This window comes from Carcharodon carcharias, chromosome 9, assembly GCF_017639515.1.
Source record: "Carcharodon carcharias isolate sCarCar2 chromosome 9, sCarCar2.pri, whole genome shotgun sequence".
NCBI lineage: Eukaryota > Metazoa > Chordata > Chondrichthyes > Lamniformes > Lamnidae > Carcharodon > Carcharodon carcharias.
In genome coordinates this window covers 28,518,985-28,544,419 of record NC_054475.1, presented here as the reverse complement: position 1 = coordinate 28,544,419, position 25,435 = coordinate 28,518,985, and positions in this window count along the sequence as shown.

Below are 25,435 nucleotides of genomic sequence, written 5' to 3'. Positions count from 1 at the left end.
AAAGGCACTGATCAAATCGGTACTATGGGCCTTTGCACCACAGAACGGTTATTGTATTAAATGGACACAACTAGTAAAATTTGGGCCTCATTTTTCTTAATAAAGGAATTAAGCTGGAATAACTAATATGAAATTATTGGAACAAGGTGCTTTGGTAGGTAAGTCACAGGAATAAGGAGAGAAGTCAGGTAAATTACGTTGATGTGCAGATCAGCCATGATCTAATTTAATGATGGAGCAGATGCAAGAGTTCCTACCTGAAATCCTTGGCAGAATTCTGCATGCAACAGCGTTGACTTGCACTCAGTTGCAAAATTCTGTGTTCAAAATGTATTTTTAAATGATCATTTAATATCTGAATGTAATCAGGCGAAGGAACTGACCTGAAACCACATCAATTGCGAACATTTATTTGCTTGCAACCGTAGAAACCACATCAATTGCAAGCAGCAACTGATCATCTAACATCATTGGTGTTAAACCCTCATGGATCAGCGATCGGCTAGCTGCAAAGTGCGCTCACAACCAGCACTGGCCTGTGTAAGCGCTCACCAATACAATGTTGTTGGAACTTAACTAAGTCCCTCATGCAGTCCATATTTGGAAATTTGTCCCTGTTAAGTACACGTAACAGCAATTAGTATTGGCCAGCCTGGTAGTCCGCCTCCCAATTCCCAGTTTCACGGAGTACAGAGATATAGCTGGGCGGAATATAGATGTTAGGTAGAATTCATATATAATTAGGACATTGCATGAAATTGAATCCTCATGGTGAGAAACAAGTTTCTATATACAGAGGCTTTGAGCAAATGTGTGCTGTTAAACTATGCACACAAGGACACCAGGTTCAATACCTAGGAACTGAGGACTTGAATTTATATAGCGCCTTTAACATAATAAGAAATTATGGCATTTCACAGGAGCATTATTAAACAAAATTTGACACCAGGAACATGAGCAATTAGGGCAGATGCTCAAAACCTTAGTCAAAGATGTAGGTTCTCCGGAAAAGGAGGAAAGAGAAGTGGAGGTTTAGGGAGGGAATTCCAGAGTTTCGGACCCTGGCAGCAGAAGGCATGACCACCAATGATGTATGAGTGATTAAAGTCAGAGATGCTCAAGAGACCAGAGATGGCAAGTTGCAGATATTTTGGATGTTTATAGGGCTGGAGGGGATTACAGTGATAGGGAAGGGTATTGTACTTGAAAACAAGGAGGGAAATTTAAAAATTGAGATGCTTCTCAAGCAGGAGCCAGCAGGGGTCAGTGAGCAGAGTGGGTGACAGGTCAAATCAGGAAATTTCCCAACTTGGCTGGCCAGCCTTGGCTTAAAGGGTTCTGTTAAACCCAATTTTCACTCCAGAGAGGCGAGGTGGGTTGAGTCGGGAATGCCAACCCTGGAAGGGCAAGATGGTGGCATAGTGGTATTGTCACTCAACCGGTAATCTAGCAACCCAGGGTAATGTCCTGGGGGCCTGGGTTCAAATCCCTCCATACCCTTTCCTTACCTGGTTTGGCTTTCATGTCACCCCAGGTCTGCAGTAATGCAGTCGGCTCTTAAAATGCCCTCTGAAATGGTCTAGCAAGCCACTCAGTTACATCAAATCAATAAAAAGGAATGAAACTGGACGGACCACCCGATATCAACATAGACACCAGAAACAACATTGGCAAATCCAGCCCTGCAAAGTCCTCTTTTCTAACATCTCCCGGGGACTCATTCCAAAATTGGGAGACTAGTCAAGCAACAGCCTGACATAGTCATCCTTACACATCATGTCCCAGACATCACTGTCCTGCACCATTGGCAGGACAGACCCAGAGGTGGCATCAACATCAACTCCAGACCCCATGGGCAAGGAAACGTCCTGCCCCCCCACCCTCAGCTAATGAATCAGTATTCCTATAGGTTGAACACCACTTGGAGGAAGCACTGAGGGTGGCAAGGGTGCAGAATATACTATGGATGGGGGACTTCAGTGTCCATCAGCAAGAGTGGCTTGGTAGCGCCACCACAGGCTGAGTCTGAAAGGACTTGGCTGCTAGGCTGGGTCTGCAGCAGGTGGCGAGGGGAGCAATAAGAGGGAAAAACATATTTCACCTCATCCTCACCAACTTGCCTACCAAAGATACATCTGTCACTTGTTCATGTTGTTCTTTCCAGAGTGCTTACCCTTGTCCTGCTATTATCACATTCTGCTTTCTTACCTTAATGCCACCATCAGCACCTCCTTTAGCAAGTACCACTACCATTAACACCCGCTTTGTCCGTTTGTTCATGACATCTTTGTCAATCTCTCCTTTGCCCCCACTTATCGCTGGCCTTCTAACCAGCTCCACCTGCTCCAATCCCCCACCCCCAAACAGTATGAATTTCATCACATTTTTACTTTTCTTTAGCTCTGAAGAAGAGTCATACAGACTTGAAACGTTAACTCTATTTCTCTCTCCACAGATGCTTTTAGATCTGCTGAGTTTTTCCAGCATTTTCTGTTTTTGTTTCAGATTTCCAACATCCACAGTGTTTTGCTTTTAAGCCAGGGGATCATCCCTGGTTCAATGATGAGTGCAGGAGGACATGCCAGGAGCAACACCAGGCACACCCAAAAATGAGGTGTCAACCTGCTGAAGCTACAACACAGGACTACTTCTGTGTCAAACAGCATAAGCAGCAAGTGATAGACAGAGCTAAGTGATTCCACAACCAATGAATCATATCTAAGCTCTGCAGTCCTGCCACATCCAGTCGTGAATGGTGGCAGACAATTAAACAACTCACTGGAGGAGGAGGCTCCACAAAAATGCCCATCCTCAACAATGGAGGAAGCCAGCACAGCAGTGCAAAAGATAAGGCTGAAGCATTTGCAACCATCTTTAGCCAGAAGTTCTGAATGGATGATCCATCTTGCCCTCCCCCTGAGGTCCCCAGCATCACAGCTGCCAGTCTTCAGCCAATTCGATTCACTCCATGTGATATCAAGAAACAGCTGAAGGCACTGAATAGTGCAAAGGCTATGGGCCCTGGCAATATTCTGACAATAGTACTGAAGACTTGTGCTCCAGAACCTGCCACACCCCGAGCCAAGCTGTCCCAATACAGCCACAACACTGGGACACAGAACAGCCACAGAAATGTGGAAAATTGCTCAGTTATGTCCTGTACACAAAAAGTAGGATAATTCCAACCCGGCCAATTACCACCCCATCAGTCTACTCTCGATCACCTGTAAAGTGATGGCAGGGGTCATCGACAGTGCTATCAAGCAGCAATTGCTTAGCAATAGACTGCTCACTGATGCTCAGTTTGGGTTCCGCCAGGGTCACTCAGCTTCTGGCCTCATTACAGCTTTGGTTCAAACATGGACAAAAGAGTTGAACTCCAGAGGCATCAAGGAGCCCTAGCCTAGCAAAACTGAACTCAATGGGAATTGAGGGAAATATCTCAGTTGTACCTAGCACAAAGGAAGGTAGCTGTGGTTGTTGGAGTTCACTCATCCCAGCTCCGGGACATTACTGCAGGAGTTCCTCAGGGTAGTGTCCTCAGTCCAACTATCTTCAGCTGCTTCATCAATGACCTTCCTTCCATCATAAAGTCAGAAGTGGGGACGTTTGCTGATGATTGGACAATGTTCAGCAGCATTGACAACTCCTCAGATACTGATGCAGTCCATGTCCAAATGCAGCAAGACCTGGACAATATCCAGGCTTGGGCTGACAAGTGGCAAGCAACATTAATACCACCCAAGTGCCAGGCAATGACCATGTCCAACAAGAGAGAATCTAACCATCGCCCCTTGACTTCCAATGGCATTACCATCACTGAATCCCCCATTATCAACAACCTGGGGGTTACCATTGACCAGAAACTGAACTGGACTAGCCATATAAACACTATGGCTACAAGAGCAGGTCAGAGACTAGGAATCCTGTGATGAGTAACTCACCTCCTGACCTCTCCCAAAGCCTGTCCACCATTTACAAGACACAAGTCAAGAGTGTGATGGAATACTCTCCACTTGCCTGGATGAGTGCAGCTCCAACAACACTCAAGAAGCTTGGCACCATTCAGGACACAGCAGCCCACCTGATTGGCTCCACATCCAGAAACATCCACTCCCTCCACCACTGACACACAGTAGCAGAAGTATGTACCATCTACAAGATGCACTGCAGAAACTCACCAAGGCTCCTGAGGCAGCATCATCTAGAAGGACAAGGGCAGCAGATAGATGGGAACGCCCCACCACCTAGAAGTTCCCATCCTAGTCACACACCATCCTGACTTGGAAATACATCACCGTTCTTTCACTATTGTTGGGTCAAAATCCTGGAACTCCCTCCCTAACAGCACTGTGGATATACCCACACCACACGGGCTGCAGTGATTCAAGAAGGCAGCTCACCATCACCTTCTCAAGGGCAGCTAGGGATGGCCTAGCCAGCAATGCCCACATCCTGTAAATGAATAAAAAAAAGGATGCAAGATAGCCATGGGTGCAGGCAAGAGCCAAGATGAGCTGGTTAGAAAGCCAGCCTCCATTATTTGGGACTTCATTCCTGTTGTTTTAGAAGCCATTAGGCTCCCTGTCCCTTACCCTCATGCCAACTCATGCACCCTCAAACCCTCTCCATGCCACCTCCATCTCCATTCACCCAGGGAAAGGGCAGACCTCAGGAGCCATGTGGAGATAAAAAAAAAACTTCTAAACATCTGAAACAGCCCTCACTCATACACATTTGATAATGAAAAAGCTCCCATTCATGAAACCCATTCAATGCTTTTAAATCTTCTCAAGTGGTTAATCTCTTAAAAACAAACTTCAATTCCAACCCAACAACTAAGACAGCTAATCCTTTAATAACCTCTTTAAACTGTCAATTAAATTGTGAACTCAGAACACTCTCCTGAGATAATCTTAGCTTTTGAAACTCAGCAAGCATTCATAATGACATAATACTAGCCATTGAAGACCTGTATTAAGATACACAAAAGTTGGTAATGATTTTTTTCTAACCTGCACTAGATAGCCTGACAAGGAAAGCAGTCTGGCAAAGGGTTTCTAACTCTCACAAACAGCTTAAGCCTGCTTTTTCTCATGTTTAATGACAAGGGGATTAAAATACCTCTAGACCATGACACTTAAACAGACCTTACCCACAACTCAAGAGTGTTTTTACAACCACCCCATCAATTTGTGACTCCCACACTTTGGGCTGGGCCCTTGGACAAGCCAAAATGGAGTCTGTTTAATTTCAAACGGCCCCACTGAGTTCAGGTCGATGTGAATCACGCCCTGACCATTTGGCCCCACTGGCAAAGATGGGATCTGTCAGAAATCAGGTGGGACTTCTGCATCCAGATCCTGCCCACAATTTTTTAAGAGGTTTCCCGAGTCCACAAAAACCCGGCCCTTGGTGCGAGTCAGAAATTAGGGTTTTGGAGTTCGACCATCGCAGGGGGCTGGGGGCTTGGACACAGAGGTCACTAATCATTGTCTGGGAGAAAGACAGGTTTCATTTGTTAGAAGCTAAGCCTCATTGAGGGGCCAGGGGGACCACCTGTGCTCCCCCTGATTCACAATGTAGGCTGTAAAAAGCACTTAATGCATCGAGCCAGCACTTTCCGCTTCCCTTTTTGCTGTTGGATTTTCTGAGCACTGGGAAAGCTGCCTGGCAGCTGTTAAATCAGGGTCCTAGTTATGCTATGGACTGTTACCAACCCACCCACTTTCTGGTGGAGCAAAAATGTTGCAAAGACAGTTAATGCACTGTCCAGCTCTACAGAAGAAGAATGGTATGGTATTGAAATACTGTTTGGGGAGAGGGGAGGAGGCTAAAAAAACAAACATATCTGCGTACAATGCCATTTCTGTTTATTATAAAGTAGAACATTGTTGGAAGAAATCTATTCTCAAGTATTAAGTATTGCTTAAGATCATTTTTAACAATCAGAGTTAGTCTGTCATCAGAGTGATTACACATTGTTAAGATTAAATTACTGGACTTTGTACACACCTGTTAGTAAATAGTAATGAATAGGGCTTTAATGTTAAGTTACATTAATCTCTTTCACACATCACTGTGACTTTAAAAGGCTGATAGAGCATGTATTAAATGTCATTCCATAACGTTTTATGTGGACTTTTAAAATCCTGTCTTATATCATTTACCACGAACTAAATTGTTGAGGTAAGATATAGACCTGTTAAGTTTTAAATTCTGCTTAGCATTAACATTTCCTATGGAATAGATCTTCATTGTTTCCCGTGACATAGTTCTTTAATCTCCATTTGCAATATTCTATCTTTAATAAATTCAACATTTTCCTTTGTGACAGGATTGAAAATTGTTATATTACATTTCGGTGTTCAATATAATAGCCAGAAAAGTAGCATTATGCATTTCAGACTTACTAAATGAAAGGCAGCAACAGTTGAAGATGGCAATCTTTTAATATTAAGTTCAGATATAGGCATAGATTCCATGTTGGAATTGTATAAAACACTGATGAGGCCACAACTGGAGTATTGTGTGGTCACCACATTACAGGAAGGACGTAATAGCTCTGGAAAGAGTGCAGAAGAGGTTTATAAGAATGTTGCCAGGGTTAGAAAAGTGTAGCTATGAGGAGAGATTGGATAGGTTGGGGTTATTTTCCTTAGAACAAAGAAGGCTGAGAGGTGACTTGATTGAGGTATCCAAAATTATGGGGGGAATAGATAGAGTGGACAGGATAAAATTGTTTCCCTTGGTGGAGAATTCTAGAACCAGGGGACATAGATTCAAGATAAGTGGCAGAAGGTATAAGGGGGACATGAGGAAGAACTTTTTTACGCAGAGGGTAGTGGGTGTCGGGAATTCGCTGCCCAAGTTGGTGGTAAAGGCAGAAACTCTAAACTCTTTTAAAAAGTACCTGGACCTGCACTTTAAGTGCTGTAAGCTGCAGGGCTATGGGCCGGGTGCAGGAAGGTCAGATTAGAAAGGGCACTTGAGTGTGCTCGGGACGGCACAGACAAGATGGGCCGAATGGCCTCCTTCTGTGCTGTAACTTTTCTTTGGTTCTATGGTTCTAAGATAGGAGCAGGAGTAGGTCATTCAGCCCTTTGAGCCTGCTTCATCTTTCAACATGATCATGGCTGATCTGCTATCTCAACATCATGCTCCCGCATTCTCCCCAAACCCCTCGACACCTTTAAAGTCCGGAAATCTATCTATTTCCTCCTTAAGTATATTCAGTGACTTGGCCTGCAGGGTCATCTGTGGTAGAGAATTCTATAGGTTCACCACCCTCTGAGTAAAGAAGTTTCTCCTCATCTCAGTCCTAAATGGTCTACTCCATATCCTGAGACTGTGACCCCTTGTTCTAGACCCCCCAGCCAGAGGAATTATCATCCCTGCATCCAGCCTATCGATCCCTGTCAGAATTTTATGTTTCAATGAGATCCCCTGTCATTTTTAGAAACACCAGTGAATACAGGCCTAGTCGGCCCACTCTCTCCTCATATGATAATTCTGCCATCCCAGGGATCAGTCTGGTGAACCTTTGCTGCACTCCCTCTATGGCAAGTGTAATAAACTTGAAATACCAGGCAGATTTCTTGTATAAAACAGTAAACTTTATTTACAGAGCTCCCTGAAGCTACATTTTTGTTCCAAGACCCAGGCTAGAAAGTTCCGTCCCTAAGATTACCCATGCTTAGGGCTGATTTGTCTGCACAGTCACATGATCCCCATAACAGTATAAAACATTTTAATTACAATTACCACAGCAAGTTTATCCTTTCTTAGGTAAGGAGACCAAAACTGCACACAATACTCCAGGTATGGTTTCACTAAGGCCCTGTTCAGCTGCAGTAAGACATCCTTGTTCCTGCACTCAAGTCCTCTCACAATGAAGGCCAACATTCCATTTGCCTTCTTAACTGCTTGCTCCACTATCTGTCATGACCAGCGTAGTGTGCACAGGGCATGGCTACCTCCACAAGCACTGCGGTCCAAGGGGTTTCTAGCACAGCACTCAGCCATAGATGGTACAGTCACAATCAGGGGAGGCATCTGCAGCCTGTAGATGGTGAACAGGTAGTGTAGGCACAGTCATTCAATAGTCTATTGGGGGAATGGTTGGGGGGGTGGGGGCGGTGCCCTATATGTGATGGCACTGTATGCCTCAAAATGGGGAGGGATAAGCCCTACATGGGGCGTAGCATATCCACCTCAAACAACTCGGGGTAACAAATGGATATCAGCCACAATTACAATGGGATCAAGGATTACACGCAGAGGACTGAGGGTAATAGGAGGGAGGGAAACGTGAACACATTGCTCCTTCAGGATGATGGGACCGATTTCCACGATCACACGGGGAGGGTCGAAGCTGTTCTGGAAATGAAACCTGAGGACCACCATCTTGGAACCTCAAGCAATGGTGCAGCAGAAAGTAAAACTAAGAAAAAACGCTTCTGGGGAGGGCTGTTCGAGCTTCTGGGAGGATTGGAACTTAGTACTGGGGTTGATTAAAGGTGCACCCACTTGGAATCTGTATTACCACATGAGGAGGAATGCACAGCGAGACATATTAGGAGCATCTCAGTAACTATAGAGGCAGTCTGGAGCCTTCAATAGCACATTCATGTGAGATTAATTCCGAAGCGTTCCAATCATCAATCTCCCTGGAATAACTCATTGTATTAATCGTGGTAATTCCCCAGTGTGATAATGCCTCCAAAAACAAGTGGACAACTGGACAAACAGGAGAAACCTCTTAGAAATGCCACCTCAGAACCTCGCAGCTGCCAAGTTCAGAGATGGGAACTCCCAGGTCCCTCTTAAAAGAATCTCATTCCCTCACAGAGCATGTGCCATTATGTGTATTCCAAAGGATGTGGCCATAGAGTCAACTGAATGAGTAATTTATCAACTCGAATAAAGGCATAACTTCCAAGTGCCTGGCCAAATCCATCTCATAGCTGGAAGTGTATTGAAATGGATCTGGGTGGTGGGGCAATTGAGGGAGAAAACATACTGTGACACTGAGAAAGGTCATTGCGATGGCCAGGATTACACTGGCTAATAGGAGCCTAGACCATAATTGAGCCCTCGAACCTACAGTCATTCATGAGACAGCGACTGAACGAGAATCTTTGGATGCTGATGCTCAGTTATGTCTTTCTTTTAATGTTCCTGCAGAGAGGAAACCTTCAGAAATATGGAGGGTGCATTTAATGTTGCCTGCATCATCACATACAGGCAGGAGGAAGGGCGGTGAAGAGTGCTATGGTGGCACCAGGCTTGCCAAAGGGAGGAGCTTCACCCTGATGAGCAAGGGCCAGCAGGGTATCCTCCGGACCAAGAGGGTGAGTCCCACAAAAACTTTGCGTGTAAGCGCCTCTCAAGACTGGGGGTGTACAAAGGATACATGTCTTTTCTGCAGATGAGTGAGTGTCAGTCATTGACACTTATTGACACTTCCTTATGTCCAGGGACCTGTGGCTCACATCTTCCATGTTCTCCATGGGCAGAATTTTGCCATTGGCGATCAGGGGGTGGGACCTGCTTGCCGACGTGTAAAATGACACATGATGACATCGGGGGGAACCCCCAACGTCACCCTGGCTCATTTAAATTTTCAGGAAGACGGGAGCGCAGCAAAATCAGCTGCGGGCCCGCCGACCTGTCAACGGCCAATTGAGGCCATTGACAGGATCAATTATACAATTAAAGGACCTGCCCATCCAACCTTAATGTTGGTGGGCAGGCCAGGAGCCCTGGCGGGGAATAGAAAAAATATGAAACCTCATCCACTGGCAGGATGAGGTTTCATGTAGGGTTTAAAAAAATTTAATTAGCTTATTATGTAAATTATGAACATGTCACATGAGGGGGACATGTTAAGGAATGTTTTTTTTCTCTATTTTTAATATTTTTAAAAGTGACAGCGATCTCCCTGAGGCAGCACTTAGCCTCAGGGAGATGTGCACTCTTTATGCACATGGGCAAAAGAAGCACTCTCGCTTTCGGGGAATCCCCCCCCCCCCACCGCCCGCACAGGAAGTGCATAGCACTTCCTGCTGGACGTCACGCTGGGCGGGCCTTAATTGGCCCGCCCAATTAAAATGGCGGCAGGGCCCGCTTCTCCAGCGGGGATCAGCTCCCCGCCTGCCGGAGATCGGATCAGGCCCACCCGCCCAACAGGCAGAAAATTCTGCCCTATGAGTTGATGCTGTGGGAACCGGGAGGACATCCTTTGCCAGTGGCTCTGAAAGTCACCATCACTCTTAATTTCTATGCAAGTGGTTCTTTCCCGGGCTCCAGTAGGGACCTCTGCGGAATCTCTCAAGCATCCACCCACAAGTGCATACGGGGATTGCTGCTCCCACCTTTTACCAAAGCCCACAATTACATGCCCCTCACTAGAGATCAAGCTAGCCAGGCAGCCCAGAGCACTGGGCATTGCTGCTATTTCCAGATTGCCACATGTGCAGGGTGCCATCAACTGTACTCCTGTGACTACAAGAGCTCCCTAGCAACAAGCAATGCAATAGGAAAGGCTTTCACTTGCTCAATATGCAGCTGGTCTACAACCACCAGAAGCACATTATGCAAGTTTGTGCAAGATAGGCAGGAAGCTGCCATGACTAATAAATCTTGAGTAGATCCCGGATATCTTCACAGGACCACACAACGTCTAGGGTTGGTTCCTCAGTGACAAAGGCAACCCATAAAAGACGTGGCTGATGGCACCTGTCCTTCAGTCACAAACTCCAGCTGAGACAATGTACAACGATGTTCACTCTGCCACACGAACACTGGTAGAGAAGACCATTGGCATCTTCAAAATGCGATTCCAATGCTTTGACAGATCTGTCGGAGCATTCCATTACAATCTCCACAGGTCTCATGGATCATCGTGGCTTGCTGTGCCCAGCTCAACCTGGCACTGCAAAGGTGGGAGGACTTGCCAGATACTGAGATGGAGGAGCTGGACGTCTCCTCCATGAGGAAGACATTGAGAGGGATGAGGTAGGGAAAGCTGAGGCCGCAAGGGAAGAAGCCAAAGCATGGGCCAGATGAGGCAGTCATGTACATAAGGCGCTCATAGCCATCAGATTCCAGAAGGATGATGATGTGTAGCAGTGCTTATCTTGTCGGAGCAGTGCCCTCCATGATGGGCCTTATCACCACCAGCGGGGCTAAACTTCTCAACCATCCTCTTCATTCTGAGATTGAGTATTTACACATTCTGCACACAATATCCTCATCCTTTGAAGGATGATGAAGCATGTGTCCTTGCTGAGATGAGGTACCAAGTGAAGGAGGTTTTTCCAGCATTAGGCGACAGAAGGTGTTGCCTCTTCAAGCATCTCTTCAGCATCCCAGTCACTAAGGCAGCCTACAAGAGGCAGGAGTTGCACTGCAGTCCTCAGTGGACTCATGGCAGTGTCCCTCAAGGAGATCCATCTCCAGTAATGGAAAAATGCCTTATGTGTCACTTCAATGGTGATATTGCAAGGCTAGACATGGGCCAAGGCAAACAAGGACATTCAACAGGTGTTAACGCGTGTTCAAAGCACTCAGGTCTTCAACATTATTGTAATCCCCATTACACTGATGCCCTCCACTCTCTGATGTGGGGCTCCAGTTAACCTGGCCTTTCATAGATCACCTCATGATGACCACCTTCAGTCATTTGCCTGGCAGACTTGACAAAACTCCTTTTTCAGCATCAACAATTTCTCCTCACGGTCAGTCCTGACCATTGTAAACCCGAAAATGCAGACGCACCATGGGCCATTCAAGATTCTGCTTCATTGATAATAAAGAGCAAACATCAGCTGCATTACATCCGAGCTCCTAGCCCATTTCTGCCCTCAGCATAGTCCTCCAGTCAAGTTAACACATGAGTGTCGAGACCATGCTCAACAGTTCCATTGAGCACAACACATCTCCATATAGCATTGCTGAGCTTGGTGAGTGTTTAGGGGAGGTGAGGCTAAGCAGAATGATTGGGCCAGCGCTGCATCCCTACTTTTTGATGATAGCCTCGTGGGCACTATGCAGACAATTCAAAGGTGCAAAATGGTTAAAGCTGTAGCTTTGAGCGCCAGGACAAAGTTGTGCCCACAAAGAACAGACAACCAGCACATTGAGGTGGGAAGGTACGCACAATTGTTTTCCTAATAGTTCTTTATCTTCCAGCTCTACCCCTATATCTTAGTGCACCCTTGACATCTATAGTGAAGGTGGAGGCAGCCTGCTGACTGCTACAGCCTGATAACTTTGGTGGGTATCCTCTGGAGGGCTGAGACTTGGAGGGCCCTGACCTGCTTCTGTCTCCTGCTGTGGAGCAGATGCACCCTCCTCAGCCTCTGGAGTTGAAGGTGATGGGATCACAGGCAGAGGGAATTGGGATCGGCTGGACACTCTCAGAGTTACATAGGTGGTTGGCCCCGGGGTGTCCAGCTGCTGGTCTTCTTCCTTTTGGGTGCCTGAGGGCTCCTGGCTGACTGCTTGAAGAGAAGGGGCACCTGGAGTAAGATTTAGGTGCCCTGGCAGCCGCCCCCCCCCCCCCCCCCACCCCCCATCCACCCTCCAGGATCTGACATGGGACTCAGCAGAATCCTGGCCTTAAGTTGTCCTCCAAGTGTCGGTGGCCTTGGATGCCCTGCCTCATTCTGCTGTGGATCAGAATCTGTGCTGTGTTCACCTGATTCTGACACCATGCCTGCTGTGGATCTAGGTCCCACCCTGGTGTGTGCCTCTGCATTGGTGGAGGGCGCTGTGATGGATATTCCGCAAGTGGGTCCTCAAAATCCTCATCCAAGGTGTCATCAGGGCGGGAGATGAGGGGCTGGTACTATGCAAGAGAGAAGAGATAATTAGTGCATGGCAACAGACTACAAGACATAACATTGCACTCACAGTCTGAAGGATCAGCTGGTGCAGGGTCCTCACTTGGGTGTGCACCGCTGACCTCACTGTCACCGCAGGCACAGTCCTGTTCCTCTCTGGCCAGGTGTACTCCAAACTCCTCATACTGGGTGAGGGCCCTGATCTCTGGCATCCTACCACTGGTCTGGGACCTCTCCATTCTATTGTGGGCGATCTTGACCTACATGAAGACAAATGGAGAGAGTGCAATCAGGAAGCATGACAAGGCAGATGATAAGGATGCCTGTCTTGTGTGGGTGCTGAGTGGAGCCATGCAGAGGACAAGGGCGCATACTGCACAGGATGTGAGCACAGATGGAGATGTCAGGGTGCGTGTGTGAGTGTGGATGGTGGTGTCCCTTGTGCCGGTAGTGTGGACTGTCAGCCTGAGAATGTTTGAGGGGCTTGTGAGAGTGTGAGTGAGAGGGATGAGAAGGTTGACTTACCCCGGCTGTGGATAAGATCATTCATCCATTTGCAGCACTGTACCGCTGTTCTCCTGCGGGCTAGGGTGGCGCTAACCACCACAGATCTGGCCAATGCCAGCTGAGGAACACCTCGGAGGTCATATCCGACTCATGGCCCTTGAGCTGCATGACACTCAGACCGAACAGCCAGGGCTCACCCCTTTGATCAGTTCCGGCGTCATTGACAGTTGGCACTCAGACTCTAGCACCACTGAGGTCTACAGGGGGACGGCCACACCTTAACACTTCTGCACACTGACCCATGCCAACATGGTATTCACCCTTCCTGAGCGCAGCAGGACTTTGAACTGCTTCTGGCACTGCACCGATGTGCGTCCCCACCATGTCAAGGCTGCTCACCAGCACTGCCACCTCCTCTCATGCCCTCTTGGTGTGGTGCGGTGACCTCCTCCTCCCACCTGTAGGGACAAGGGTGTCCCTCCTGGCAGTCAATTCCTCCAGCAGGACGGCAAGGCACTCATCCGAAAAGCGGGGGTGGGGGGTGAGTGCCCATCTGACCTGCCCTTCTGCCTGGCGTCTCCAGCTGCACTCGACTCCATAACTCGAATTCTTAAAAAAACGCAGAGGGGATGTTCTTCCATGGCAGCCTTCCAGGGGCTGCCTGGACCATTTATAAACCAGCTGCTGGGCCGCCATTGGACCCGGCGACCGACAGCCACCCGCCTCCCCCACCCCGCTCGGTCCTTCCCAGCCAATGATGAGCTGTGTTTCACTCTGGGTGGGCTTTAATTGGCAATCATGGTTGGGGGCTGATCACGGACGGTGAACCATTTCCCTGGTGCTCCCGGGCCCACCCACCCCACCTGTCCGACATCCTTAAAATCCTGCCTGAAATTAGGACGCATTATTCTGGCATCATCAATGACAAAAATACAAACTGGAGTAGCGAAATGATTAGAGGGTGGAACTTCATTTCCTCCATCCAAGCTGGGCTGGTGACATTGTTGGATCTCCACCGGCCATCCCCAGGGTACAGAAGGTCATGGCAGGCCTCGACAGTGCCCAGAAGATGACCCAGCGAAGCATCAGTACACTTGGGGGCTACACTCTTCCTGTTTTTGGTAGGCCATATCGAAAGGGCCATGTTACGCCTGGGGAAGTCCTGGGCTGCAGACATTGAAAGATCTGTGTGCCTGTGCAGTTTAAATCTGGCGCTCAGAGTGAGGACCCACTAAGGTCGCAGTGGTGAGGGCAAATCACAGGCTGTCTGTGGGTCAAACGGTGTGTTTCCAGCTGATGCATATTTATTGAGGCGAGCGGTGGATAATCGGTCGCTTCAGTGCATCATTGTGGTCGATGGAGAAAAAGCCGCTTTTCCTGCCCACCACCACACTTAGTCCACAGAGGGGGAAACCCCACTCACTGGTGCAATTAGTCCATCTCAATGTGGCTGTTTGACTTTCCTAAATAAATTCTAAAGTGGAAATGAAGTTTCACCCTCTAATCATTTCTGCTGCTTCAGTTAGTAATATATGCTGTTAACAATGCCAGAATAACATGTTGTAATATCGGGCAGGATTTTGAGGTGGTCAGACAGGAGGGGTGGGCAGGCCCAGGAGTGGCTGGGAAACAGTCCACTCCCCGCGATCAGTCTCTGGCAGGGCCTTCACGCTGGCGGGCCAATTAAGGCCTGCCCAGCATGAAACGCAGCTCGTCACTGGTCGGGAATGGCCGAGAGGGCGTGTTGGCCGCCAAGTCCAATAGTGACATGGCAGCTGGCTTAAAAACGGCCCAGACAGCCCCTGGAAGGCTACCATGGAAGAGCATCTCCTCTGTGTCTTCAACACTCAAGTTAATGAGTTGAGGGCGGCTGGAGAAGCCAGGCAGGAGGGCAAGTCGGGTGGGCACTCAGCCTCCTGCTTTTCAGATGAGCGTCTTGCCGTCCTCCTGGATATGGGAGGAGAAGGCCACTGCGCCTCACCTGGAGGGCATAGGAGGAGGTGGCAGCATTGGTGAGCAGCCATGACGTGGTGTGGTACACATGAGTGCAGTGCCAGAAGCTGTTCGATGACCTGCTGCACTCAGGAAGGGTGAGTACTGTGTGGGCGTGGGTCAGTGTGCTGAAGCGTTAAGGTGTGGCCATCACCCGTAGACCTCGTGCTAGATTCTGAGTGCCAACTGTCAAGGATGCTGGAGCTGGTCAAGGGGGTGAGACCTGGCTGCTTGGACTGAGTGCCCTGCGGCTCTAGGGCAGTGACTCGGATATGCCCTGCGAGGTGTTCCTCAACTGAGGTTGGCCAGGCTGGAATGGTGCTGCAGATAACAAGTGGACTAATTAATGCTCCTCTGTCCTTTCAGGAGAAGACAAGGCATTACCAAGCAGAGCGGGCATGTTCAGCCAGAGGCCCACCCAACCTCCTGCTGCTCAGCAATTTCGAGCAGAACGCCCTCAAGCTCGAGAGCTGGCATGCTCCCCATGCAATCGGGAGTGGAGAAGCAGGGATGCCAGACAAAGGTGAGAGCGCAGTCCACAGAGGTGAGAGTTTCAGGTTGTGTAACCTTTCTAGTGTAGCCCCTTCAATGATGGGAGCCTTGAACCTAAAGTCTCCATTGATCATTGAAAGACGATGGCACCATGATGCACAGTGGTGAGGGCACTTCACACTTGCTTGAGGTGTAGGTGGAGGCAGAGAATGCCAGAGCACCAACAGTCAGAGGATTGCTGGGGACCAGGATGCTGCTCAGTTGAAGGCAGATGATGAGCCTCTGGAGTCGTCCATTAGGCGGCAGATGCTGGATGTCCAGCGAGATTTGCAGGAAGATCTGGCAGAGATTCATGAGGGTCTGTATGCCATGGTCTCTGTTGTGGAGGAGTCCATCTATATTGCCACCTGTAAACCCTAGCAGCAGGATAATGGCGTCTTCTGTGACCCCTTCCGCCTTGGACTTGCTGCTGGCCCTGCATCCCTTGTGCCTGCACCTCCCCTCCCACAGGTTACTCTTGGAAGCTACATTGGGATACCTGGCCTCCTCTCCCTTCTGCCCCTCTGTTCCTCCTCAGAAGAGGTGCCACCAGCAGAGACCACACGCTTCATTATCAGGGCAACAGAAGACTGTCACCTGGAAGAGTCCACATGGTCTGAATCCTCAGGGGGCCTTGGAGACACCAAGGAGTCCTGAAATGAAGCCTGGAAATGCTAAGAATGAAGCTCTGAACAGGGATGAAGCTGTCAAGTACCAATAAGTCACCAACAGCAAACTATGTACCAAACTCCTCACTAGTCACATTGGCAATGCTGCTGACCCTTTTTACCCTGCCCTTTGATGAAGTTTTTGAAAACATTGGCTGGTGAGTGCGACAATGAGTGCAAGATTGCACGGGCAATGAAAAATCGCATCAATTGGCTTTTTAATGGCCTTAAGTGGCCTCTTAATTAATAGCAGGCATGGTTCTGGCACCCGCTCACACCCGCCGACCAAAATATCATGCGAGTGTGTGATGTGGTCAGGACAATCACCCAATGTCATCACGCACTATTTTACGACCGATCGCGTCGGACGCATGCCTGCCCGTGGGATGTGTATTTCTGCCCCTAGAGATCTTAGATCATGATCGTATGTATAATGCTGCATGGTGCAGCTATTACAATTTAAAATGACACTTCTGTCAACAATGAATAAATATGAAACAAAGCTAATGGATGCCTTCAAATAGTTTAAACCAAGTCTCAAGTAATCTACTGTCGCCTTGTGCTTTTGTAATAGAATATTTCCTCATGATCACTGGCAGTTAAATGCTCTTGTCAGGCGCTGGTGCTATTCAAGGCATAAGTTGAAACATACATTACAGATGGGAATGATAGTATTGGCCAAAAAAATTAAATCCAATTGAATTGGTGTCTTCCCCATTGCTCTGTGATCAATTGCAGAAGGAGAATCAACCAATCAAAATTCAATGCCTCTTCGTCTCTGAGGCCCTTAGCGCCCAGAAACACTAGGGTCACATAGGTATTTCCTGCACCTGATATTGCTAGACACAAATGATGGGGAATGCAGACTACAAAATCTTTTATGTTATTGGAACATTCTTATCCATAGATGGATGACTGTTTTGTGCAGCTGCTGCGAATCTGCCAGAATTCTTGAAGAGTGCTGGCAGTGGCCAAAGACTGGTTTAACTGAAGAGCACTAATGGCGGATGATGCGTTCAATATTGTAGAAGTGGAATCATAGTAAAACTATACTATGCCTTTCCCTCAAGATATAAGAAGAATTGCAGAATTTACGTACATGGGCACAAAATAGTCTCTGTAGGACCACAAATTGGAAGTCTATTTCCCCCTAAAGAATATTGAATTTGTGCAATAAACTCCCACAAAATCAATTTAAGGATTCAAATTAATTTCTTCCACAAAAGTAGATAAATCTTTGTATAAGAGAACATTTAAAAAATCAAATGAGGTTGAAGGTTATAAGGGCAGAAAGAGATATTCAAATTGGCTCCAGAATACAATTCCTTCATTACTAAAATTATGGCCAAATTATCCAGAATTGGAATTGAATAGTGAGAATTTGAGGGTTGAACCACTAACCTCGAGTTTCACTTTGTCAACTTGAGGTTAGGGAAGGATTACAGAACACTTCATCTATTTGGAAGTTATCACTATGGTTGGCTGTTCCCTGAGGAGGGTTCCTTCCCCTTGCTAAGGGTTGGATGCAATGTTGTACAGGTCACTTCCACTGTCAGCAACAAGTATTTTTGTGACTAGCTTTCGTTGCTAACTATGGAATGATACTCAGTGAAGTCCCCATTTAATCCGAGGTGTCTGGCCACAAGTCCACTTCGTCAGGTGGGTGCCCTGGATGTGTCACACATCTTTCTGGCATCTGCCTTCAGAGCCATTGTCCTCTTGCTGGGATTAACTACCTTTCCATTGTTCCAGACTTGGAGGGATGATTCCTTTATCATTTTTTTCTTTATTCTTTCATGGGATGTGGGCATCACAAGTTCAGCATTTGTTTCCCATCCCTAATTGCCTTTGAACTGAATGACTTGCTAAGCCACTTAAGGGGTCAGTTAAGAGTCAACCACATTGATGTGGGTTTGGAGTCACATGTAGGCCAGGCCAGGTAAGGATAATAGATTCCTTTCCCCTAAAAGGCACCAGATAGATTTTTACAATAATCAATGATAGCTTCATGGCCAACATTACTAAGGCTAGCTTTATATTCCAGACTTATTAATTGAATTCAAATTCCACCAGCTGCCGTAGTGGGATTTAAATCCATGTCCCTAGAGGATTAACCTGGATCTCTGAATTAGTAGCCCAATGGCATTACCACTACACCACCATCTACATCAGACAAAGCCGATGATATGCTCACCTAGTTTAGCTTGTCAACCAAGATGAGGTTAGAGGGTGTGCCTGCATGATGTACATTACCTATTGCTTGGAAGCATAAGTGAAGACACTATGGGTCACAAATGAACCTTCCCCACATTGAAAACTGGCAATGACTCAGAGGTGCAAGTCCTCATACAGAACTCCCCCATATATTTATGATGAGGAGGATTGTACATTGTCTATGGAGGAATTTGATGAGCCAAACAGTCTGCGCCTGCTCCATATGGAAAACTTTCTTAAAAGCACCAGGTTAGATTGCAATTTGCTAAATACAGTTGGACGAGAATTTGTTGCAAGCAGCAACATAATCTCTAGGTTTAAGTAACACTGTATACCATGAGAGTGAAACTGTAGAAGTTTTTGATCATCATCTGATCCCTGTGATCGCTTGCAGCTGGTATTTCATTCCAGTTTGAATTTGCATTTGGATTATTTGGTGTAATAAAGCTTGCTCGGCCGATGGCGTCCACACTGACCACGTATGTACAGCATCCTGCTGAAAATGGCAACAGCTGTTATTTTACATCAAAGTGAGGCGATTACAAGACCAACTGTGACAAAAATTCAACTGTATCATGTGGCATAATGGAAAGAAGGAATGTCTACTATGATACTTTGCTATTTGCATTTCTACAATAATCTTTCATTTTTGTGTATTTTTATGTTGCACACCATTATTTGAGAACATTTTCATAATGTGTCAATATATTGATAATTATGGAATTCGACATCATTTTGCAAACAAATTGCAAAGATCTTCAAATGTCAGTCTTCTGTTTAGCAACAGGGTCAATATGAGACAGAATTCAAAATGACTGTCACCATTTGCTCTTACCACTTTTAAAATGGCTGATTATTATTCATGCTAAACACTTAATCCTGAAGTACAGCTCTCTTCATATTTACAGAAATATTTTTTCATTTTTCCATTTTAAAATTTAAATTTAAGGGGACTGATGTGTCAAAAGTTTGGATAACATGAATTGTTAGCCAATGGAGTTTTGTTCTGATAAAGCAGCACTGTCCCATTTTGCACTTGCTCTATTTTCAACTTCAGGGTTGGTGTTACATTTACCGAGAACAGAAAGAACCTTCCTACATGCCATTTCCTGATATTCTGGTATGCAGGCCGTTAATTCTTAATTAGACCCATGTGAACTAAGCATTCAGGAGTCCTCAGTAAATAGAGAGACCTTCATTTATAGGGCATAATGGTATTAAGATATATGTCGTGACTATTTCTCTCATGTTTTTTCTGTTAGCTCTTGGGATTTCATTAGCCTTTAGCTCAGTTGTTATAACTGCCCCAGCACTATTAGTCTTAAGCGGATTCCTATTGGAAAACCCATATCTGTGGTGCTTGGAAAACAAAGAGGAGCAGTGGAGGTGATACATGATGTTTACCCACTGCCACCTGCATCCATAGACAGTGATATGGTGGAGATAAAGAATTCCTATTTCCAAAGGAAGCTGGAACAACAAACCCCTAGGGCAGAATTTTACATTCCGTGGGCTGGCATGCACCCGACCCGATCGGGCATAAAATCGCACACGATGACATTGGGTGAGCGTCCTGAAGTCATCACACACTCGCGTGATATTTCGCTCAGCGGGCGCATGCACAAGTCAGAAGCAAGCCCGTCGACAGTTTAATGGGCAATTAAGCCGCAGGTGTCTGCGATTTTTCATGGCCCGTCCAACCTTACAGTCGGTGGACGGGTGAATCGGCAAGGCGACCTTTACATTTTTCATCCAACCTTATCCAAGGGCGGGGTGAAATCTCTGTTATGGAATAAAATAAAAATAATTATCTGTGGGCAGCAATTTTATGAGGTATGCTTTCAGGTGCTTGATTGTGATGGGTGGACATTTTTTTGCAGCTTTTTGCACCTTCATTTCATCATTTGCAGGTCTGCAGCTCCCTGAGGAAGCTGTCTGCCTTTAGGGAGCTCTCTCGCAGTGCTGACTCGCACTGCCAGTGACATCATTGCCTACCCTCTTCCCACCCCCATGCTTCTCAGCATGCATTTCACGTTGGCTGGCCGTTAATTGGCCAGCCAGCGTGAAACGTGGTGGGGGGCCAATCACAGTCGGGATCTGTTTCCCAGTCGCTCCCGGGTCTGCTAATCGCGGGCACCTGCCAAGGGTAAAATTCAGGCCCTAGTACCACTGAGAAATGCAAATACCTGAAGAGCCATGATGCTGGACGCTTTCATGGATGTATCCATGATTTCAATGGCATTACATGAAAGAAGACATGCGAGGGTGATCAATAACCATCAGTACCTGATTATCCCAGCCACCAATCATAGATGTACTCCATGGTAGCTACCACTTGGCAATGAGTAAGGGTTCAGTCCTCACAGTATCCATGTTGGAAATAAGCCAAGTGAAGAGCCCTGCAATCCACTACCACGGTGCATGAAAACACCATGCCGCTCTGAACAGGCACATTTGATATTGGTAGTGAACAGATGCCGTCTCCAACCAACCTCTACTTCCTTTCAGGTACAAGATGAGAAAGAGGGGCAGGAGTAGGCCATATAGCCTCTCGAGCCTGCTCTGCCATTCAATAAGATCATGACTGATCTACCTCAGCTCCACATTTTCCACATCCCCTTGTCCATGGGTTCCCTTAGTGTCCAAAACTTCTGTCTTAAATATACTTAACTAAGCATCCTCAGCCCCCTGAAGCGAATTCCTAAGAATTTCTGCCAATTTCAGTCCTAAATGTTTGACACCTTAACCCTGAGACTACCGTCTTGCAATGATAGTGTAATGTGATGGCAAATAGGACCATCTTCCTTGCAACCATCTCATGCAGCATCACCTCTGTTTTTGCGGTCACAACCGGTTGGTTGCTGGGGCATATGGTCACTTGGCTGCAGACTTATGCCTGTACCTTAGGTTCTCCTGTTCCTGTTGTTTTTTCAGCACTCTCCCCCTTCAGCCATGAGAAATGGCGGAATTTTCCCATCCTGTTCACAGCGGGTTTCGTGGCGGGCAGGAGCGGAGAATCCAGCGGCAGGCAAAAAGTTGCAAATCCACCGTAAAAACAGCTTACAATTCTCCAGGGGGTAAGTTTGTGGCAGGTTGGTTATCCCGCTGACTAGTGGCAAGAACGCCATTTGCATTTCATTAACATCTCATGAATGCTCATTAAAACAGCTGCTCGCCGGAATCTCAGCACGCCTTCCAGCAGGAAATTACGTCAGCCTCAAACCCATTTGAAAAGGGGTGGCGTGCACAAGTCAGACCTCAATTCGCAGGTAACTTCGAGATGAGTGAACATACATAGTCAACAGCCATAGCTCCACTCCAATCTTGTTGTGATGAACGCCACACTGATGGGGTTGTAGGGTTGCTCTGCTCCTGCTCTTTGCCTACATTGTCCCAAGGAACACCAACAAGCTGTAGTACTCATGCAGGCCTCCACTTTCAGAAATTAGCACTTCAACTAGGGGCGGGCCATGAGGCGAGGGTGGTGTTGATGAACATGAGGGGAACAACGGGGAGGGAAGGCTGTGGAATGACAGTGATGAGGAAGGGTGAACATGGAGCAATGGTGAGGGAAAGCTTTGGACTGGCAGTGAGGGAGAAGGGCAAACATAAGGGGGGGGCAACAGGAGGCAAAGGCTGACAAATGGCAGTGGAGGGAAGGGTTACGCTCTGACCTCTTGTTGCTGCAGGGATCTGCTTAGACAGAAAGGAGGAAGACCTCCTTGCGATGAAAGCCACTGGAAGCCAATGGCTTCATTAGCATTGTGAAAGGGCTACTTGGAACTCAGTGGCTACACATCACAGTCGCTGCATCTCAAGAGTAACACATTGGAATGTAGAATTTGGGAATGCAGGCAATAGTGAGGGAAACACAGCTGGATCATATATAGCATTCCATCAAGGAAGGCCTGTTACATGTATACCAGAATTGACACTCCTAACAGGCCAAAGGGCATCCACTCAATGGTTATTAATATGCCACATCAGATATTGGAGCACAGGGCTAGGTTGGGTCACTCATCTCACTGATAATTTAGCATCCCACACAGGGTTCAAGGCGTTATATATCTGCGATGTCATCTTGGTCACCCCGATGTGTGTGCTTGTGTCTCAGGGACAAGGCAGCATCAGCCACCATGTAAGTAGGGCAGGAAAAACTATGGACCCTTACAGTTTCCAAATGTGTCATCCTCTGGAGTTTCATTTTCTTGCCCCTTGAATCTTTAATGTCTTCAATGTTTCCTTTCAGAGAGAAGGCAAAAGCACATCCAGGGCTCAATGCTGCCTTTGTCAGGGTCCTAATGCAATGGAAGAGGCGAAGCAGGGAAAGGCGACACCGTGCACAGCTCCAGCAGGAGGGACATGGTCAAGTGGAGCCAGAGCATGAACAGGAGGGCCAGGAGGAGAGACCCAGACAAAGGGGGCGATACGCCAGATCCATGGTTTATCGTAGAAGAGTCTCCTATTTACAAATGAGTGAGAGGCAGTGCCTATGATTGTCCCAAGCTCTGGTACATCACATGCGCCACATTTTTTGTGAAGACCTGATGCCAAGGAGGTTTGGGGGGTATCCCCTGCCAGTGGCTTTGAATGTGGCCTCAGCATTAAATTTCTTTGCCTCTGCTTCTTTCCAAGGATCAACAGGGGACCTGTGTGGCATCTCTCAATCCAAAGCACATTGATGCATAAAGGAGGTCACAGATGCCCTTTACAGAAAAGTCTAACATTATGTCAGGTTTTCCCTGGATGAAGATAGCCAGGCTGAAAGATTCACTGGTTTTGCTGCTATCTCAGGATTCCCAAGAGAGCAGAATGCAATAGACTGCACCCATGTGACTATATGGGCTCCATGGCAGCAGGCCCAACTGTTTATAAACTGCACGGGCTATCATTCCATCAACGTTCAACCGATGTGTGATCACCAGAAGCACATACTGCACGTTTGTGCATGGTACTCTGGAAGTTGCCATGACTCCTACATCTGGAGTCATTCCCAGGTGCCTGAGATTTTCGAGGGGCCATCACGTCTGCAGGGATGGCTGGTTGGGGATAAGGGGTACCCAATGAAACGTTGGCTGATGACACCAGTGCATTGCCCTCAGAGTTGTTCCAAGGAGAATGCTGCTCACAGCTCCACACGCTCCCTTACAGAGTAGACCACTGGGCTTCTGAAGATGCGCTTCAGATGCTTGGACCAGGTGGCTCACGCCATTACACTCCCCATAGGGTTTCCTGCATCATCACAGTGCGTTACGCCCTTCACAATCTGGCAATGCAAAGAGGTAACCCCCTGCCAGAAGATGAACTGGAGCAGGATGGGAGCTCATCAGCAGATAAAGATCCGGAGACCCAGGAAACTCAGGTTGAGGGTCAGTATGAGCACGATCACACCATGGAGGAAGCAAGATGTGGGAGACATGCCTGTGATACGTTAATTGCTGACAGGTTCCAGGAAGAGTAAAGACAAGTGCGGGAATATGGCCACATCTCTCCTAGCCCTCAATGCCATCTTCTTTTAACTCAGGGGACGTCTACCCACATGCAGCGAGAACGAGTTCTGCACTTACACTTGCGCATTCTGGCCTCATGAATCGCCAGGCCATGATCTCTGCTTTGGTCCGTGGGGCCCTGTGAGTGAGCTCACCCTGGGAACTGAGAGTCTACTTAGGAACAAGAGCGATGTGAGAGAAGACTTGAATCCTTCGCTGCCACCTAATGATGTAAACAATGCTGTGACTGAGGTGTGGACGTGCTTAGGGATCCCTTCCTCCTGTGCATGTCTTTCCTGCTGCCACTACCGCAGAAGAGACACAAATGCCACCAGAATATCAATGCTGATGAGTTGCTCTCACTCAATGGTTCTCCCTGAGGAAGAAGGGTTAGAAACGTTTACATCACTCATTTCCAATAAAGATTTAAACACATCTCCCTGAAATCACACAAGGGGTGCGGATACTGGGTCAACTGAGGTTGACATCACAGGAATGTGAATCTCACAGTGCGACACTATCATTGAGTGGGAGGAAGGCTAAACCTCGAAAGAAGAGGATTCCAAAGTACAAAATCACAATGCCTTCAGTTGACAAGAACAATCACCTAACCATCAAGTGTATTAACAAAAGTGTAATTTATATACATGTACAGCACAACGGTGACCCAAAAGTGACATCAATTTGTCTTAACCTTTCTAACTCTAATCGCTACACCTGGGTGCAGCCCCAGCATCCGCAGCAGAGGTGGAGGCAGCCTGCTGACTGCTACATCTTGATATCCATGGTGACCTTGGTGGACTTCTTCCGATGGCCTGAGGCCTGGAGGGCCCCGGCCTGATAAGGGTCACCTGCTCAGGGGCAGAAACATACCCTCGGCGGCCTGAGAAGCTGGAGTGGATGGGGTCACAGGCAGAGGGGGCTATGAGCGGCTGCATGCCCTTGGAGTGTCCTGAGATGGGGCCCCCGGGGTGTTCAGCTGACAGTCATTATCCCTATGGGTGCCCGAGGGCCCCACCCTGACTCCTGCAGGAAATGGTGCACCTGGAGGGAGGTTAAGGTGCCTACATCACATCGCCTAGACCCTGATGGTGCTCACCAGGATGTGTGGCCATGGGGTGCAGGGCCAACCATGAATCTGGCAAGACCTGCTGGGCTAAGGTCTCCATGATGGTCACCAGCCTTC